Source organism: Stegodyphus dumicola, chromosome 6, assembly GCF_044657685.1.
Source record: "Stegodyphus dumicola isolate Sdum_Otavi_A_Nest chromosome 6, ASM4465768v1".
In the NCBI taxonomy this organism is placed as follows: Eukaryota; Metazoa; Arthropoda; class Arachnida; order Araneae; family Eresidae; genus Stegodyphus; species Stegodyphus dumicola.
Window position 1 is genome coordinate 174,339,873 of NC_140773.1, and position 14,824 is coordinate 174,354,696.

The 14,824-nt window shown below is 34.0% G+C and overlaps 1 long non-coding RNA gene across 1 annotated transcript in view; it reads left to right on the top strand.

The window, feature by feature from the left end:
• The window catches only part of LOC118182616 (uncharacterized), a 31,741-nt gene extending 17,245 nt beyond the window's left edge, over positions 1–14,496 (top strand). The window contains exons 3-4 of the long non-coding RNA XR_004757092.2: positions 3,817–3,903; positions 10,002–14,496. This is a non-coding gene — a long non-coding RNA (uncharacterized LOC118182616). The remainder of the gene's footprint in view (positions 1–3,816; positions 3,904–10,001) is intronic.
• Positions 14,497–14,824: the final 328 nt, after the last annotated feature.

Here is a 14,824-nt window from a genome sequence, read left to right on the forward strand (position 1 = left end):
TCTATTTCTTATTGCATCGATATCTGTGTGCTCAAAGCTTTCGGGGTCTTTCAAATATGCATAGATATTTCCAAATTCAGGATCAGCTTTCAGTTCAGTGATAATCGTATCTCTAGAATCTAAAATTTTTGAAGTCAACACAGCGCATTTAAGTTCATTTCCTTCATCGCCCAGTTTTATACGAGAAAGTGCGTCAGCTACATTGTTTTCCTTACCTGGTTTATATTTTATTCTGATATTATATTCTTAGAGTTTTAAAGCCCATCTTATTAACCTGGGCATTAGGTTTTTCCCCGAGTAAAGTCTACCAACAGCCGCATGATCCGAAAAGACTGTTACTGGCGCTTTGCCGAAATAAACTCGAAATTTGTGTACAGCCATTAATACGGCTAATGTTTCTCTTTCTGTAGCTGTATAATTCCTTTGTGTCTGATTCAATGTTTTACTAAAAAATGCCAGAAGATTGTTATTTTGCATAAAAACCGCACCCACCGCATAGTCTGATGCATCTGCTGCAATTTAAAGGTTTTCGTCCCCCTCCGGGAATTTTAAAACAGGGGCATTGATGAGCGCTTCTTTTAATCTTTCAAAAGCTGTGTTTGCTTCCGCTGTCCACGTAAATTTACCTTTCTTTCTTTTGATTACTAAGAGAGGTTCAACAATATTAGCGAAATCTTTTATGAAAGACCGATAGTAAGAACATAACCCAAGGAAAGAAGAAAGTTTCTTGGCGGTGTTGGGCGGTGGGAAATTCTTGATAGCTTTTATTTTTGAATCTTGCGTTTCTATACCCTTTTGCGAAGTTTTGTAACCGAGATATTTAAGTTCTTTAGTTGCGAACTTGCATTTTGAGGCGTTAATTGTAAGACCAGCCTCTTTTAATAATTTAAAACTTGTTCTAGATCATTAATGTGTTGTTCCAATGTACTACTCGTTATAATCATATCATCTAGATAAATTAAAGTTGATTTTCCTAGGACAGGCTTTAGAACAATGTCCATAGCTCTCTGGAATGTTGATGGGGCCCCACACAACCCAAAGGGCATGCGTAAAAATGCATAAGTGCCCGATTTTGTTATAAACGCGGTTTTATGTACGTCTTCGGGTCTCATAGCTATTTGATAGTAGCCAGACGTTAAGTCCAAAGTAGACATGTATCTTGTCGATTTAATCTGTCTAATGATTTCCTCTATAACCGGCAAAGGGTAAACTGGAAATTTAGTAATACTATTTAGTTTTCTGTAATCGATAGCAAACCTCCAAGCCCTTTTATCCGAAGGAGGAAACTCGTTCTTTTTCCTACATAGTACGACTGGACTCGCGTACTCACTATTTATGGGCGTTATTATTTTATTCTTTAACATCTCCTGAATATGTTCTTCGATGATTACGTCTTTTTGTTTGTCGTAACGATAAGGTTTAGTCCTACAAGGTTTTTTGGCAGTTACTTGTATCTTATGCGTAACTATCTGACAATTTCCCGGTTTTTCTGAAAACAAGTTAGCAAAATTACTCACCACTTGCTGGATGGCTTGCCTTTCATGGTCATTCAGATGGCTAAGGTCCACTTGCGGTGTCTCCACAGGTTCCACCACCCTCTGGTCCATCTCCAGTACCACGGAACTGTCTTGAAAATTCAATTTGGCCCTCGCGGCCCTTAAAAACTCCATACCCAAAATAAGAGGGTTTTGCAGATTTTTCACTACAAAAATTAATACTTTGAGGCTTTCCTCTTTTACCTGTATGTTTAATGATAATTTCCCGATGCAGTGACATGTTTTTCCTTGCGCCGCTATAATTTCCGTATTTTTGGTTTTAAATAATCGTACCCTATAAAAATTCTTTTTGAAGAAATTTTCGCTCATAAAATTTCCTTCTGCTCCTGTATCGATGAGGGCTTCTACTGGTACATCGCCAACCAGGACTTGTATAATTGGTAGATGTGAGTTTTTTACGATGACCGTATTTAAATGTCTTTTTGAGAGTTTTTTTAAAACTTCCGGGGTCTGGACCCTCCCTTTCACAGGCCCCTCTACTCGTTTAAAGCTTTCCTTTCAATTTGTGCCTTATGGGTACGCGGATGTTTATTTTCGAATTTTCTTTTTGGGCCTTGACCTTCGAGGTTCGATGAGTTAGCTTGATAGCTCTTTCCCCCATAAGAGCGATTTGCATTTCTGGTTTCCTCATTTGAAGATTTCCTTCGGGTACTTTGAGAATGCGTTGCCCCTCTAGCTTTTTCCGCTATTCTGCGATTTTGAAACTTCACCGCCAATTCGAAGAGCTCCTGCAATGTGCTTGGGTTTCTAATTTCGAAGTAGTCTTGAACAGCGGATAACAATCTTGGTAAGATTATTTCAATAATCTCCGCATCGGGTTTCTTCCCATACAGCATATCCGTCAGCTTAATTTTTCGTAGAATAAAGTCCGTCAATTCTTCTATATCGCGTTGATAGAAACTATATAGTTCGGTTTCCAGCCTTGCTCGATCTTTCACTATGGGGAAGGCCTTTACTAACGATTTTTTGAAATTTTAAAATGTATATGTCTGGCTTCCAAATTCCCCTAATAAAAATTTGCCTATATTCTTCCACCATAGCGCGGCCTGTCCTCTTAGTGCGATGTGGCAATGGCAACTTTTTGTCTTTCAGGCACAGGGTAGAGCTGAAAGTGATTTTCTAGGCCTTCTAGAAATATCGCCACCGAATTTTTTTCCGTCGAAATTGATGTTTGGCTTGATTGACGCTCTCAAAGTCTGGACGAGGTATCCAAATCCTTCCAATTGGCTTGCCGTTTCTTGGTGTTGTCCAGCGGCTTCCATCCGATTTTCGGCCATTTCAGTTCGATAAGTGTTCGGGCGCCAATGTAGCGTTGCGCGCCTCCAACTGGCACGCAACCAAGAGGTGACTGTGAAAACTGGATAAAAGACAGAGTCTTGTTAAGGGTTTAAGTCCCTTTTTATTCAACGTAATAAATTACAAGTGCGTGCTCTTGACGCTCACAAACTGCGCCAACTCGGCGGTCAAATAAAAATAATAACCTGAAAAGAAACTAAAGACAAGACTCTAACTACGAGGCTCTCTAAAAGTAACTAACCTCACCGCGTTTTACAATACCGCTGCTAATTCAGCAAACTTGAAGATCACGTTGAACGATTAACAATACTTCCAGGCAAGCACACAGGCTGAAACGCGGGGTTCTTCAATTTCTGGCTAACTACCTCCGCGCTCGTGAAGTAAGAACAGCACACCTTGAACTCGTTTCCTTTCTATTTAACTCAGAATACTTCCGCTGATAATTTGAATCCTTGCGCGTTCTACTAAAATTTACATACTCTGGCATTGGCAGTTCCAGGGGAAAAGTAAGTCTTGACAGGAAAGGTAGTTTAAACTTAAAATAAATGTTAGTTAAAATAAATATAAACCCTACAGCATAATAAACTTGCCTATATAACAGAAGTAGGGAAATTTTTTGAGATATTTTAATAGTTTATAAGCTTCCGGCAATTTATGAACCCAATAAAACAGAGTCAAATTTTTTTAACATCAGTTGTAAAAATTTCTTAAATGATTTTGATTGCAAAAACAATCTTCCTAATAACCAGTATGCTTTTTTAAAGTTAATTAATATTATATAGTTTGTACGCTTATTTTTTCTAATTTTCTTAATGGTTATAATGATGTTTTGCTGTGAAAATGTATAAATTTTTAACATTGTTCTTAAATTAAATATGTTACATTTGAAATTTCTGCCTGTAAAATTTGGTTTGACCATTTATTACCATTATTTACGAAATATTTGTGCCATTTAATTTTTTAGGCAGAGATAGAAACAAATTGCATACTACCATCAGTATAAAAGATTGTCCTGGCTATAAGAATGGATATGTATATTCTCTTATTATTGGTATGTTATTTTTTATACTAGTGAAATAATAAACAAGATTGAATAAATTATCTATGTTATAATTGCTGATTTTCCTAGTTTTATTTGTAGACTTCTGGTTTCTCATTGCATCTTCCTTTATCCAATAGATTACGGAATCTTCTAGTTTTTAATTTTTAGTCTTCACTACAAAAATTTTTAAATAAATAATATAATAATTTATATTATTCAGAAATAAATTAAATTTATCGAAGTAACGAAACTTAAATTGTGTAAATTCTGTTCCTCCACACTAAATGATTTTCAGCAAAATGTTTCTTTTAAAATTTTGTTTGATCTGAATTATCTTCATGTACTGTAGACATGCGCATAAATTTTTATGAAGATTCAATTACTATTTAATCAGTTAATATTTGCATTTAATTTTCTTTTACAACAGTATATGATACATAACTTATCCACACACGGTAGTATGCACATTATTAATAGTAGTATGTTAATCATTATTGTAGCAGTATGTTAATTATTAGTTTCATTTTCATCATATTTGCAAACACAAGGACTTTAATAAATAAAAGCTTTCCTTTTTAACTCAGGATTTTCTTAGAATAAAAGTGTGAGAAAATTGCAGAAAGAAATAAATTAAGAACACAAAATTTATAATATCTAATTGAATATTAATATGTTTATGTGAGAATCATTCCAATAATTCATTATAATAATGTGAATTGAAATCTGCCTGGGTTTCTTTTTAAATTATATTACTGCACGTTGCAGAAACTCCCAGTTTTCGCACATATCAAGGTGGCAACTATGCTATGCGAAGCAACTAAGCAGAACTGAATTTTTTCGTTCTATGTTTATCAAAACTATCAGATGCAATAAGGAACTAATTTTATGTGATGAAAATATTTCAATTTTTGTGTTTACTTTAGTATATGACGTGCAAATTGTAAATAGTATTAACTTTGTTAAAGATGCATTACAACTTTAAATGTGCTATAATCTGATTTATGGAAATTATTGCTAGTTTACAGAGCCATGCCAGTTGCTTCAAATGTAATAAAACTATCTTGACTCTAAGTAATCATTCACAGTGTTTCACCACTTGCTCAAGAACATATTAAAGGCATGTACTGCTCTATCATGGTACAAGTTATCTGATACAGTTATCATCCTATGGGGAAAATATTTTTGAAAGTACACCTGTCCCTCGATTTACACAGTACTCGTTTTGCACAGTTTAAAAATTTCAAAAATGGTAAAATTTATAACTCGGCTGCCTATACTCAAATACCTGCATTTGAAGCCATTTTTTAATCTCACTGCTGTAGTAACACTGGTGGCAACAACAGGGATAGGGATTCCTCATGTTGTAAAAGGGGAATCCTCGTAGTATGTATATGTATTTCACAAATGTATTTGGTTCATGTGAACTAGTGCAGTATCAGTATTTTAGTAAAACAAAGCTTACATCATTTTTATCTACTTGTTTGAATGTTTACTGGTAAGTTTCAACATTTCTATTTTTGTGGCATTTTTATAATTTACGTAATTTTTTTAAAGTTTTTATAATGCCAAAAGATTAGAAAAAAATCAAATAAAAAGAAAAGTTATTTCTTTAGAAAAAAAATTTAAATATTAAATCGTCAACGTAATAGAGAAAGAGTGACAGAGGTTGCTAAATTTTACTCCGTGAATAAAGCCATAATAAGGACAATTAGAAAAAGTGTAGCAGCTGAAACTTGCTGCAGTAAGAGCACAGTTTCATATTAAGAGATGATACAATGAAAAATATGGAAAATACATTAGTGATATGGGTAGAAGATCAAAATCAAAAACAGATTCCAGTTGATACTAATAATATTACAAATAAGGCTTTAAAGATTTCTGTATGTTGTAGCACTTAAGAATCAGTCACCATTGACTTCATCGAATGAAGAAAAGGTATCTTTTTCTGCAAGTCGTGTTTGGTTTAAAAGATTTAAACAAAGACATTCTTTACATAATCTAAGATTGAAAGGAGAAAGTGCATCTCCCAATTCGAATGCAGCACAATAATATCCAGCAAAATTTGCTGAAATCATTTCCACCAACTCCTACACTTCTGATCAAATGTTCAATGCTGATGAATCCGGGTTGTTCTGGGAAAAAAAAAAAAAAAAAAAAAATGCCTGAAAGAACCTATTTAGCTAAGTTTGCAAATCGGATAGTTGTCATAAGGTAGCGAAATGTCGTATAACAGTTCTTTTTCTGTTGCAATGCTTTAGGCGATTATTGACAAATCAAAAACATGATGCTCATAAATAACCTTCCCATTTACTGGATGGCTAATAAGAAAGCATGGATCACTGCCATAGCTTTCAATGAATGGTTTCATAACATGTTTATCCCAGATGTAAAAAAATTATTTAAGCAAAAAGAGATTGCCTTTTAATTCTATTAGTTGATAATGCACCTGGTTCTTCTCAAGATTTACAACATGAAAATGTAGAAGTTGTACTTTTAACAAAGAATGCAACTTCCTTAATACAACCGTTTAATCAAGGAATAATTTTGACTTTTAAGGCATTGCATATCAAACAAACCTTCAGGTATATTTTAGAACAAATAGAGAATGATGAATCTCTTATGGATGCTTGGAAGAAATTTACAATCTTAGATTGTGTTAAACATATTGGACTGTTATATACTCAAATTATAAAATTAATGCTCAATGCATGCTGGAAAGCAGTATGGCCTTATGTTGCTAAAAAAGATGAGAATGATAGCTTACCATTAGAGCATGAATATTCTCAGATGACTAAATTGGCCCAAACTATAGGAGAAGAAGGTTTTGAGGATTTAGCTCAGGCAAATATTGAAGAAATAATGGCTGTGAAGAACTAAATGAGGATGAGTTAGTTAACATGATTTATGAAACAAATAAATATGATGAAGACAATGATTTTGATGAAGGGCAATCTGAACAAGTTGCGCTCACAGCAAGAGTCATCAGAGTAGGACTTGAATTGGGAAGAAAATTAGGTAATAATTTTTTTACAGTATGATACGAATGTTGAAAAACCTCTCCGATTCCAACGGGAACTTAATAAGTGCTTAAATCTATATGAGAAGGTTTACAAAGATTTTTAAAAAAAAAAACCTAGGCAATTGTTAATCGCAGACTTCAAAGTCTTGTCAATCTGAGATCTTCCCTATTTCGTCAACAATTGAAACAATCTCGTCAAGAACGCTCAAGTGATGAAAATGACATCGTACCAATCAAGAAGAAAAAGGACTAGTAGTTCAAGAAAGTGATGACAGTGATTAAACTTATAATAATGTTTTTAATGATCTTATATTTTGTAAATATTATTATATATGTATAATTTGTAACTTTTGTTTTATGTAAATAACTAAATTATGCACATTTAGTGTGTTTTTCGTTTTCCATGGTTTTACATAGCAAAATCCAAGATTTCGATTTACATGGTTTTGTGTCGAACCTATCTTTCATATAAATTGAATAATAGATGTATTTAAGAATTTTAAATCACTTTTCTTTGATCATGACATCTTGTTACCACATCACTTTACATCATTTTATATTGTATTTATTAATATTTTATTTATTTATTGTAATTAATATTGTGTATATATTTTGGACAAGCCTTGAAATTTCAGGGGTAATTAATTTAACTTTCTACAAAATTATCCTATACATTCATATTAATTTTATTCAGGAAAATACATCACCAATAATTTAATATATAAGGTGTTTATCTAACTTGTCTAAATTGGAATGAATATAAATTTAGTATCTTTTAGTGTTAAATTTTAACATTAAAATTTTTGGTCATTTTGCAGAACAAAATCACTATATAAAATATAAAATCATCAAATAAGGTTTCATTCTCTGACAGTGGTATAGCTAGAATTTTTTGGCCTATAAAAAAACTTAAAATAAGTGTGTGTAAGTGTATATATACACACATACTAAATATTATATTAATGTATAATAATGATTTAAAAATCCATTAAAATCAAATAATTGAGTTTTATTTAATTTTTTAAGCAATTCAATGCTATTTTAATAATAAGCAAAATTTATTAACAACAAAACTGCATGGAAACAATTTTAACAAACATAACTATTAAAAAGAAGAAAAAGAAATTGATCAAAATTCTTCCCATTCTGCTTTAAATTTTCTCGCCTCTTCATATCTGCATTTTCTAGCTAATATGATTACTTACTTTAGATGGGAAGCTTTAAAATACAGTTATAATTTTCTTTTTCATATAGCTTAACTCATGTAATTAAGAAATATATCATTAAACGACATACCTTTTAATCTGCACCATCTACAGACAAACTGTAATAATTCTCAGTACAGTTCGGAAAATTGTGATAAAGAACATGGAAAGAAAATCAGAAGTTTAAAACATAATTTGCAGAATTTTTTATGCCTGCAGAAAAATCATGCAGTTTAGTTATATAAATCAAAAGAGCGATGCTTAACATGGAAACATAAACATTCTAGCTTGATTTGTAACACCAAAATACTCCTGCATCACACTGAGTCACATACTATTAATGGATGTTAAATAGATATCAAAAACTGTTATGAATTCTATTAATGAGGTCTACATGAAACTCATGATCTTACAGGCAGTTTAAAAAATATTAAAAACAACCAATAAACTTTTTATTTCTGTAATATGTGTATTATTCGAACTTTAATTGCGTAAAAGTTTCAACAAAAGAAGCATTTCTGAAGGAATATATTTACTTATTATTGGCTGCAAATTTGTGATAGTTTATGCATTTGGTTGAGAGCAACCACAGGACGAAGTCAGTTTTCTTTTGCCTCGCCAATTAAATACAAGAATAAAAATAAATATAGGAGCTTTAGAAATTTAAATAATTAGTGGCACTGCAGCATCAAAACTGAGCTGCCCTGACAGTATAGTGGTTAAGGTAGTCTACTGCGGTATCAAAGGGCCCGGGTTCGAATCCCAGAGAATGTTTTTGCAATTTGTCTGTCCTTTTATATGAGGTAAGGGTGGCTGCCTATTAGGTACCTCCATAATAAAATGACCACTGCTTTGGGCCTTAGTAGTGGTGAAAGTCTGATATATGAGTCTGATATATACTTTGACATTCAGAGCACTGGGCAGAAATATGATTTCTGCCCAGTGCTCTGAATGTCAAAGTGAAGAAATTCATCCAGGTGTCAGTAAATGTCGGGAGTAACTACGACTCTCTTAGTAGGGTAACCCCACCTCCACGTGATACTGGCTGGTGGGGGGTAGACTAAAGTGGGCTTCCCTTTCTTCCCTCCCAGGGAAGGGCTGGAATTCTGGCTGGCTAACGGGCCTTAAGGCAATGCCGGCTGGAAGGGATTGATTGGGTTTAATTTTTTTTCAGAATTTGTGTGTACTACCATGCTCAGGGCCTTAGTCTCTGGGATGACAAGTGGTAGGACAGCAGCTGTCAAGAAGCCGTTAGCCGAATAAGTCCCTCCTCCTTCGAGCAGGAATGGGTCCTGTCAGTGGAGCTGCTGATACGTGAACTTTGAATACTTCCCAGTGTTCATGTTCTCTGGGCTGTCACAGGCTTCCGCCATGCACAACGTCATTGCATAACTTAGAGCCTTTGCATCAATCTTGAATAAATCGACAGAAGAAAGGAGGCAGGTGGACACCCAGAGCTGCAAGGCTCGCAGTGGGCCAGTAAGGTAACTTTGAATATTTCCCATTGTTCATGTCCTCTGGGCTATCACAGGCGGAAGCCATGGATGATTCAACTGCATAACTTAAAGCCTCTCCGTCAATCTCAGATATTCCGATAAGAGATAACGATAGAGGAAAGGAAGGCAGGTGGACATCCAGAGTCGTAAGACTCGCAGTGGGCTTGGCAAAGCAGGAGTTGGGACTATGTCGTCTTCCTCTCCAAAAACCTGAAGCAATGAGGACAGCACTGCTAGGGTGGGAGTCCTGATGATTCACCATAGTGACCATATATGTCGTAGTGTATATTTAATGGCCAATGTTGTAGTAGTTGTACTTATAATTTTATATCTTATGTTGATAATGCAATTGCCCAATGCTCATATACGTTCGTCTATCTCTTGCAGATGAACTCTGAAGTTTTCACTTTTGGTTCAACTGATGAGACGATGGACGTTACTGCAGCTACAACTTCAGCCTCTAGCTGTCAAACTGAAAAAATGAGGGAAGTCTATGCTGATGTGCCTGTCGAGGTCCTGTCATGTGAAGACTGCAATGAGGAGTTCCCAAACTTCGGGAGCTTCACAGCCCACCACAAGCAGAGACACTCTAGCTAGCTGTGACTAATGCAGAAAGAGTAGTAAAAACTATCTCTCAATCACGATCCACCGTGGGAAATGCAAAAGTGGGTGCCGAAGGGCTGCTTTATCAACGAATAACGTATGTCCTGAGTGTGGAGTGGGATTCTCTTCTAAGATGGCACTAACGCAGCATTGGAGGCATAAGCACTTAACCATTCTTAACCAGGAGTGGTTACAACTCAGTATGGCTGCAAATCCATGATGATGTTCCGAAGCGGAGACAATGGTGGAATTGCGCGCTGCTCTTCTCAGGGAGTTAGTTGAGCAGTCCTTGCCCAGATTCCCAGTAGGACTAGAACCCAGGTATATGATAAAGTGAAAGCCATCTGAAGGAGAGCTGCCCAGGATGGCCCACCGTAAGTCGGGACACTGATGCAGAGATGACAGAGACTCCACCAGGGGAGGGTGCTGAAGAGTTAGATTCTGCTGTGCGTGAAGCCTCAAGATGTGGACATGATGCCCATCGATTGCTAGCAAGCATACCTTGGAGTTGTAGGGAGAGATGGAGGAACTAATAGCCTGTATGGTGTGGAATTTGGGTACAGAGATGCCCAAACACAAATCCATGAAGCTTCACCAACAGGCAAAGCGAAGAAGCGTGGTCTTGTCAAAGAGTAAGGGTCAAAGGATTTCCCATTACGTGGAATGCCAGATACTGTTCGACTTGGTTCCGCCTAAGTTAGCCCACAAACTGCTGGATGGCGGTGATACTGGTTCCGGACCTCAACATGGCGGAGACTTACTACAGTGAAGTCTTTGGAATGCCAAACGATATCTGCGGTAACTTGCCAAAGATACCTATCTCCCTGGTTCATGTAATCGGCTCCTTGCCCCAATAACCATTAAGGAGGTTGCTGCGGTTTTAAACCTAAGCAAAGCAAAATCTGCAGCAGGACCTGATGGCCTTCTTTTTGCCGACCTCAAATACCAAAAGGAAGGGAAGAAGCAGAAAGTCGTAAGAGAAGTGGCCAAAATTTTGAGAGAACGCCCAAAGAAGCATTTCATCATGACTGCCTCTTGCCGACTGTGAAGCATGGGTGTGGTGCCATTATGGTATGGGATGCGATATCTTGGCGCGGTCTTGAGCCACTTGTTATTCTGCGTGGGAGGATCACTATCTAAGCATTCTAGGGGATCATGTCCAGATTGTATTCCCTGGGGAGCACTCACTTTTTCAAGCCAACAACATACCTATCCACACTGCTAGGTGTATTCAAGTCGGTGAGCATGACGATGCAATTGAACATCTCGCTTGGCCCCCTCAGTCTTTGAACTTGAATATTATTGAACATTTATGGGCATATTTGGAGTCCAAACTTTGTTCCCGATTTCCACCTCTATCTGGACTTTCGAAGTTAGAGACCGCTCTGCTGGAAGAATAGCTTAATATTCCTTTAAATAATGTTCATGACCTTTATGCATCTATCCCATGTCGCATTCAATCTGTACTTTAGTCAAAGGGTGGTCCAACCCCCTATTAATAAAAGTTTTCCATTATTTCACAGGTGTTCGTATTATTTTGTCCTTCATCTACGGCAGTAATACTATTGGACTTCGTCAAAGTCTTCGACACGGTCGACCATGAATACTTGTTCCAAGCTCTGAATCACTTGAACATATGCGAGGGGTTCATGTCGATGATCAGGGATTTGTATGGAATATCAGTCACCCACATTAGTTTAGGAGATCAGCAATCTGGCGACATCCGGTTCAGACGTGGAGTGAAGCAAGGAAACCCAATGTCTCCCCTGCTATTTAATATAGCAGTCGACCCGCTGTTAACCCAACTGCTGGACAGAGAGCGAGGTGGGGTACTGCATGGAACAACCATGCATCTAAGCTGTTTAGCATATGCAGATGATTTGAATTCCAAGATGTAGCTCTTATTGACATGTACTTTGGCTGCCCCTGATTTAGAATCTGTGTCATCAGTTTGATACTTTGATCTTCCATTAATGTGCTATATAAAAGATCATGGTGTGCAGGGATGCTTGTAGTGACTTTTCTACATTGCTTTTCAGAAATATGCAAAAGATAAAATATACATGTTAAATTAAAAGTTGGAAAAGTTAATTTATTGTGCAATCTAATGTAATTATTTGTATGTAGTTATGTCCTTTAAAATGTATCTATTTAATGCATCCATGGGGAATTTTAAAGATTATGAATGTTAAAAGTTTCGACAACTTTTTCTGATATCTGTTTTCTAGCTGTGTGATCAAATGTTTGTATTAAAAACAGAAAATTCTTTATTAAAAAATGTTTTGAATGAAAGTAAAGATTTTTTATTCCATATTCAGGTAAATTTTTAAAAAAGGGGGGAAGATTAAGTTTTGTATTTAATATCAAATAACACATTCTTGGTATCTTATTGTTAATGTTACACTTTCAGAAAATTTTTAATTGATTTGAGCAAGGATTTTGTGACTTAGCATTATATTCAGCAATGTAAGGAAAATTTTAATCTTTTCCACACACACTTAAAAATTTTTACAATCATATTTCAGGGAAAAAAGCATAAAATTAATTTATTTAAAAATCTTAATGTAAAACTGAATTTCATGTAGACTGTGTTTACAGCAGCTAACTAAATCATACCTAAGCAAAATGCTTATAAAGACAGATTTCTCAGTTCAGATTAAAGTTGCCTCTAAACAATAAAAAAAATATTTTATATTTTAATATTATAAAACAGTAGTAGAATATGAGGATATAAAAAGATGAAATCAGAACTTAATAATTAATTATATATAATTAAGCACCATACCAACAGAAACCTAGTTTTGCAATTAATTTAATATTTTAGAACTTGCAGCAAAACATGAGGTATTATATTATTAAACGGCATTAAAATATTGCATAAAATGTTTAAAAAAAAAAAGAGAGGTACTGAAATTATTTACTTACACCATTCTGCATGGTTTTCTTATAACTGTAATAAGCAACCAAACAGCCATATTTAAGCAAAAATTTACCATTTTCAAGTGATGAAGGAACAATTTTTTTATTATTATTAAATAGTGCAAAACAATAAAATAGACCATAAATTTTAGTTGCCGGCTTCAGAACTGATATTTAATAAGCATATTTAAGTAGCTACTTGAAATAAAAACAAAATTCATAACACTAAAATGCATTAAATGTCAGACAAATAGTTAATTAATTTAATATTTTAGAACTTGCAGCAAAACATGAGGTATTATATTATTAAACGGCATTAAAATATTGCATAAAATGTTTAATCTTTTCCAAGTTATGAAAGGTAAAACACTAAAATTTTTAAAGAGATAATATACCTGTTAGGCTATATTTGTATGTAAGATTTCATAGTTTAAATATTTTACAGACTTTATGTAATAAATATTTTATCGAATATGTTATACCAGTTTTTCCCTTGAGCAAGTATTAATTTAATATCATTAGAACTATTTGTCTGACATTTAATGCATTTTAGTGTTATGAATTTTGTTTTTATTTCAAGTAGCTACTTAAATATGCTTATTAAATATCAGTTCTGAAGCCGGCAACTAAAATTTATGGTCTATTTTATTGTTTTGCACTATTTAATAATAATAAAAAAATTGTTCCTTCATCACTTGAAAATGGTAAATTTTTGCTTAAATATGGCTGTTTGGTTGCTTATTACAGTTATAAGAAAACCATGCAGAATGGTGTAAGTAAATAATTTCAGTACCTCTCTTTTTTTTTTAAACATTTTATGCAATATTTTAATGCCGTTTAATAATATAATACCTCATGTTTTGCTGCAAGTTCTAAAATATTAAATTAATTGCAAAACTAGGTTTCTGTTGGTATGGTGCTTAATTATATATAATTAATTATTAAGTTCTGATTTCATCTTTTTATATCCTCATATTCTACTACTGTTTTATAATATTAAAATATAAAATATTTTTTTTATTGTTTAGAGGCAACTTTAATCTGAACTGAGAAATCTGTCTTTATAAGCATTTTGCTTAGGTATGATTTAGTTAGCTGCTGTAAACACAGTCTACATGAAATTCAGTTTTACATTAAGATTTTTAAATAAATTAATTTTATGCTTTTTTCCCTGAAATATGATTGTAAAAATTTTTAAGTGTGTGAGCAGGATGGATAGTGATGTTTTTAAGAGATATCATTACATATTTATGTGTAATTAAGATATTCATAATATATATTTATCTATAATTAAGATGTTTGTAGAATTTTTTGTTCTGTTTTTTAAATTGTGTAAAATCCAATAAAATGTATTCTTATATTTGTGCTGAATATGAATGAATTCTGTATAAAATTAACAAAATTATTTTTCATGACCGTGCTATGAAAATTGGACACTATTGATGATTAACTTAATGTCATAAATTGTCAGATGTAAATATTTACATATGTCTACCTCTATTATTTTGAACTAATTTACAAGCATAATTTTTCAGAAATAATATTCTAGACCACAATTTCTTAATATGTGGGTTTAAATCTGGGTTGTCAAAACTCCAAACATATGAAAATTAAGTATGATTACTTTGTGGCATGTGTGATTGATTTTTTATTATTCATAATTTTTTATCAAATTTCTGTAAGTCATA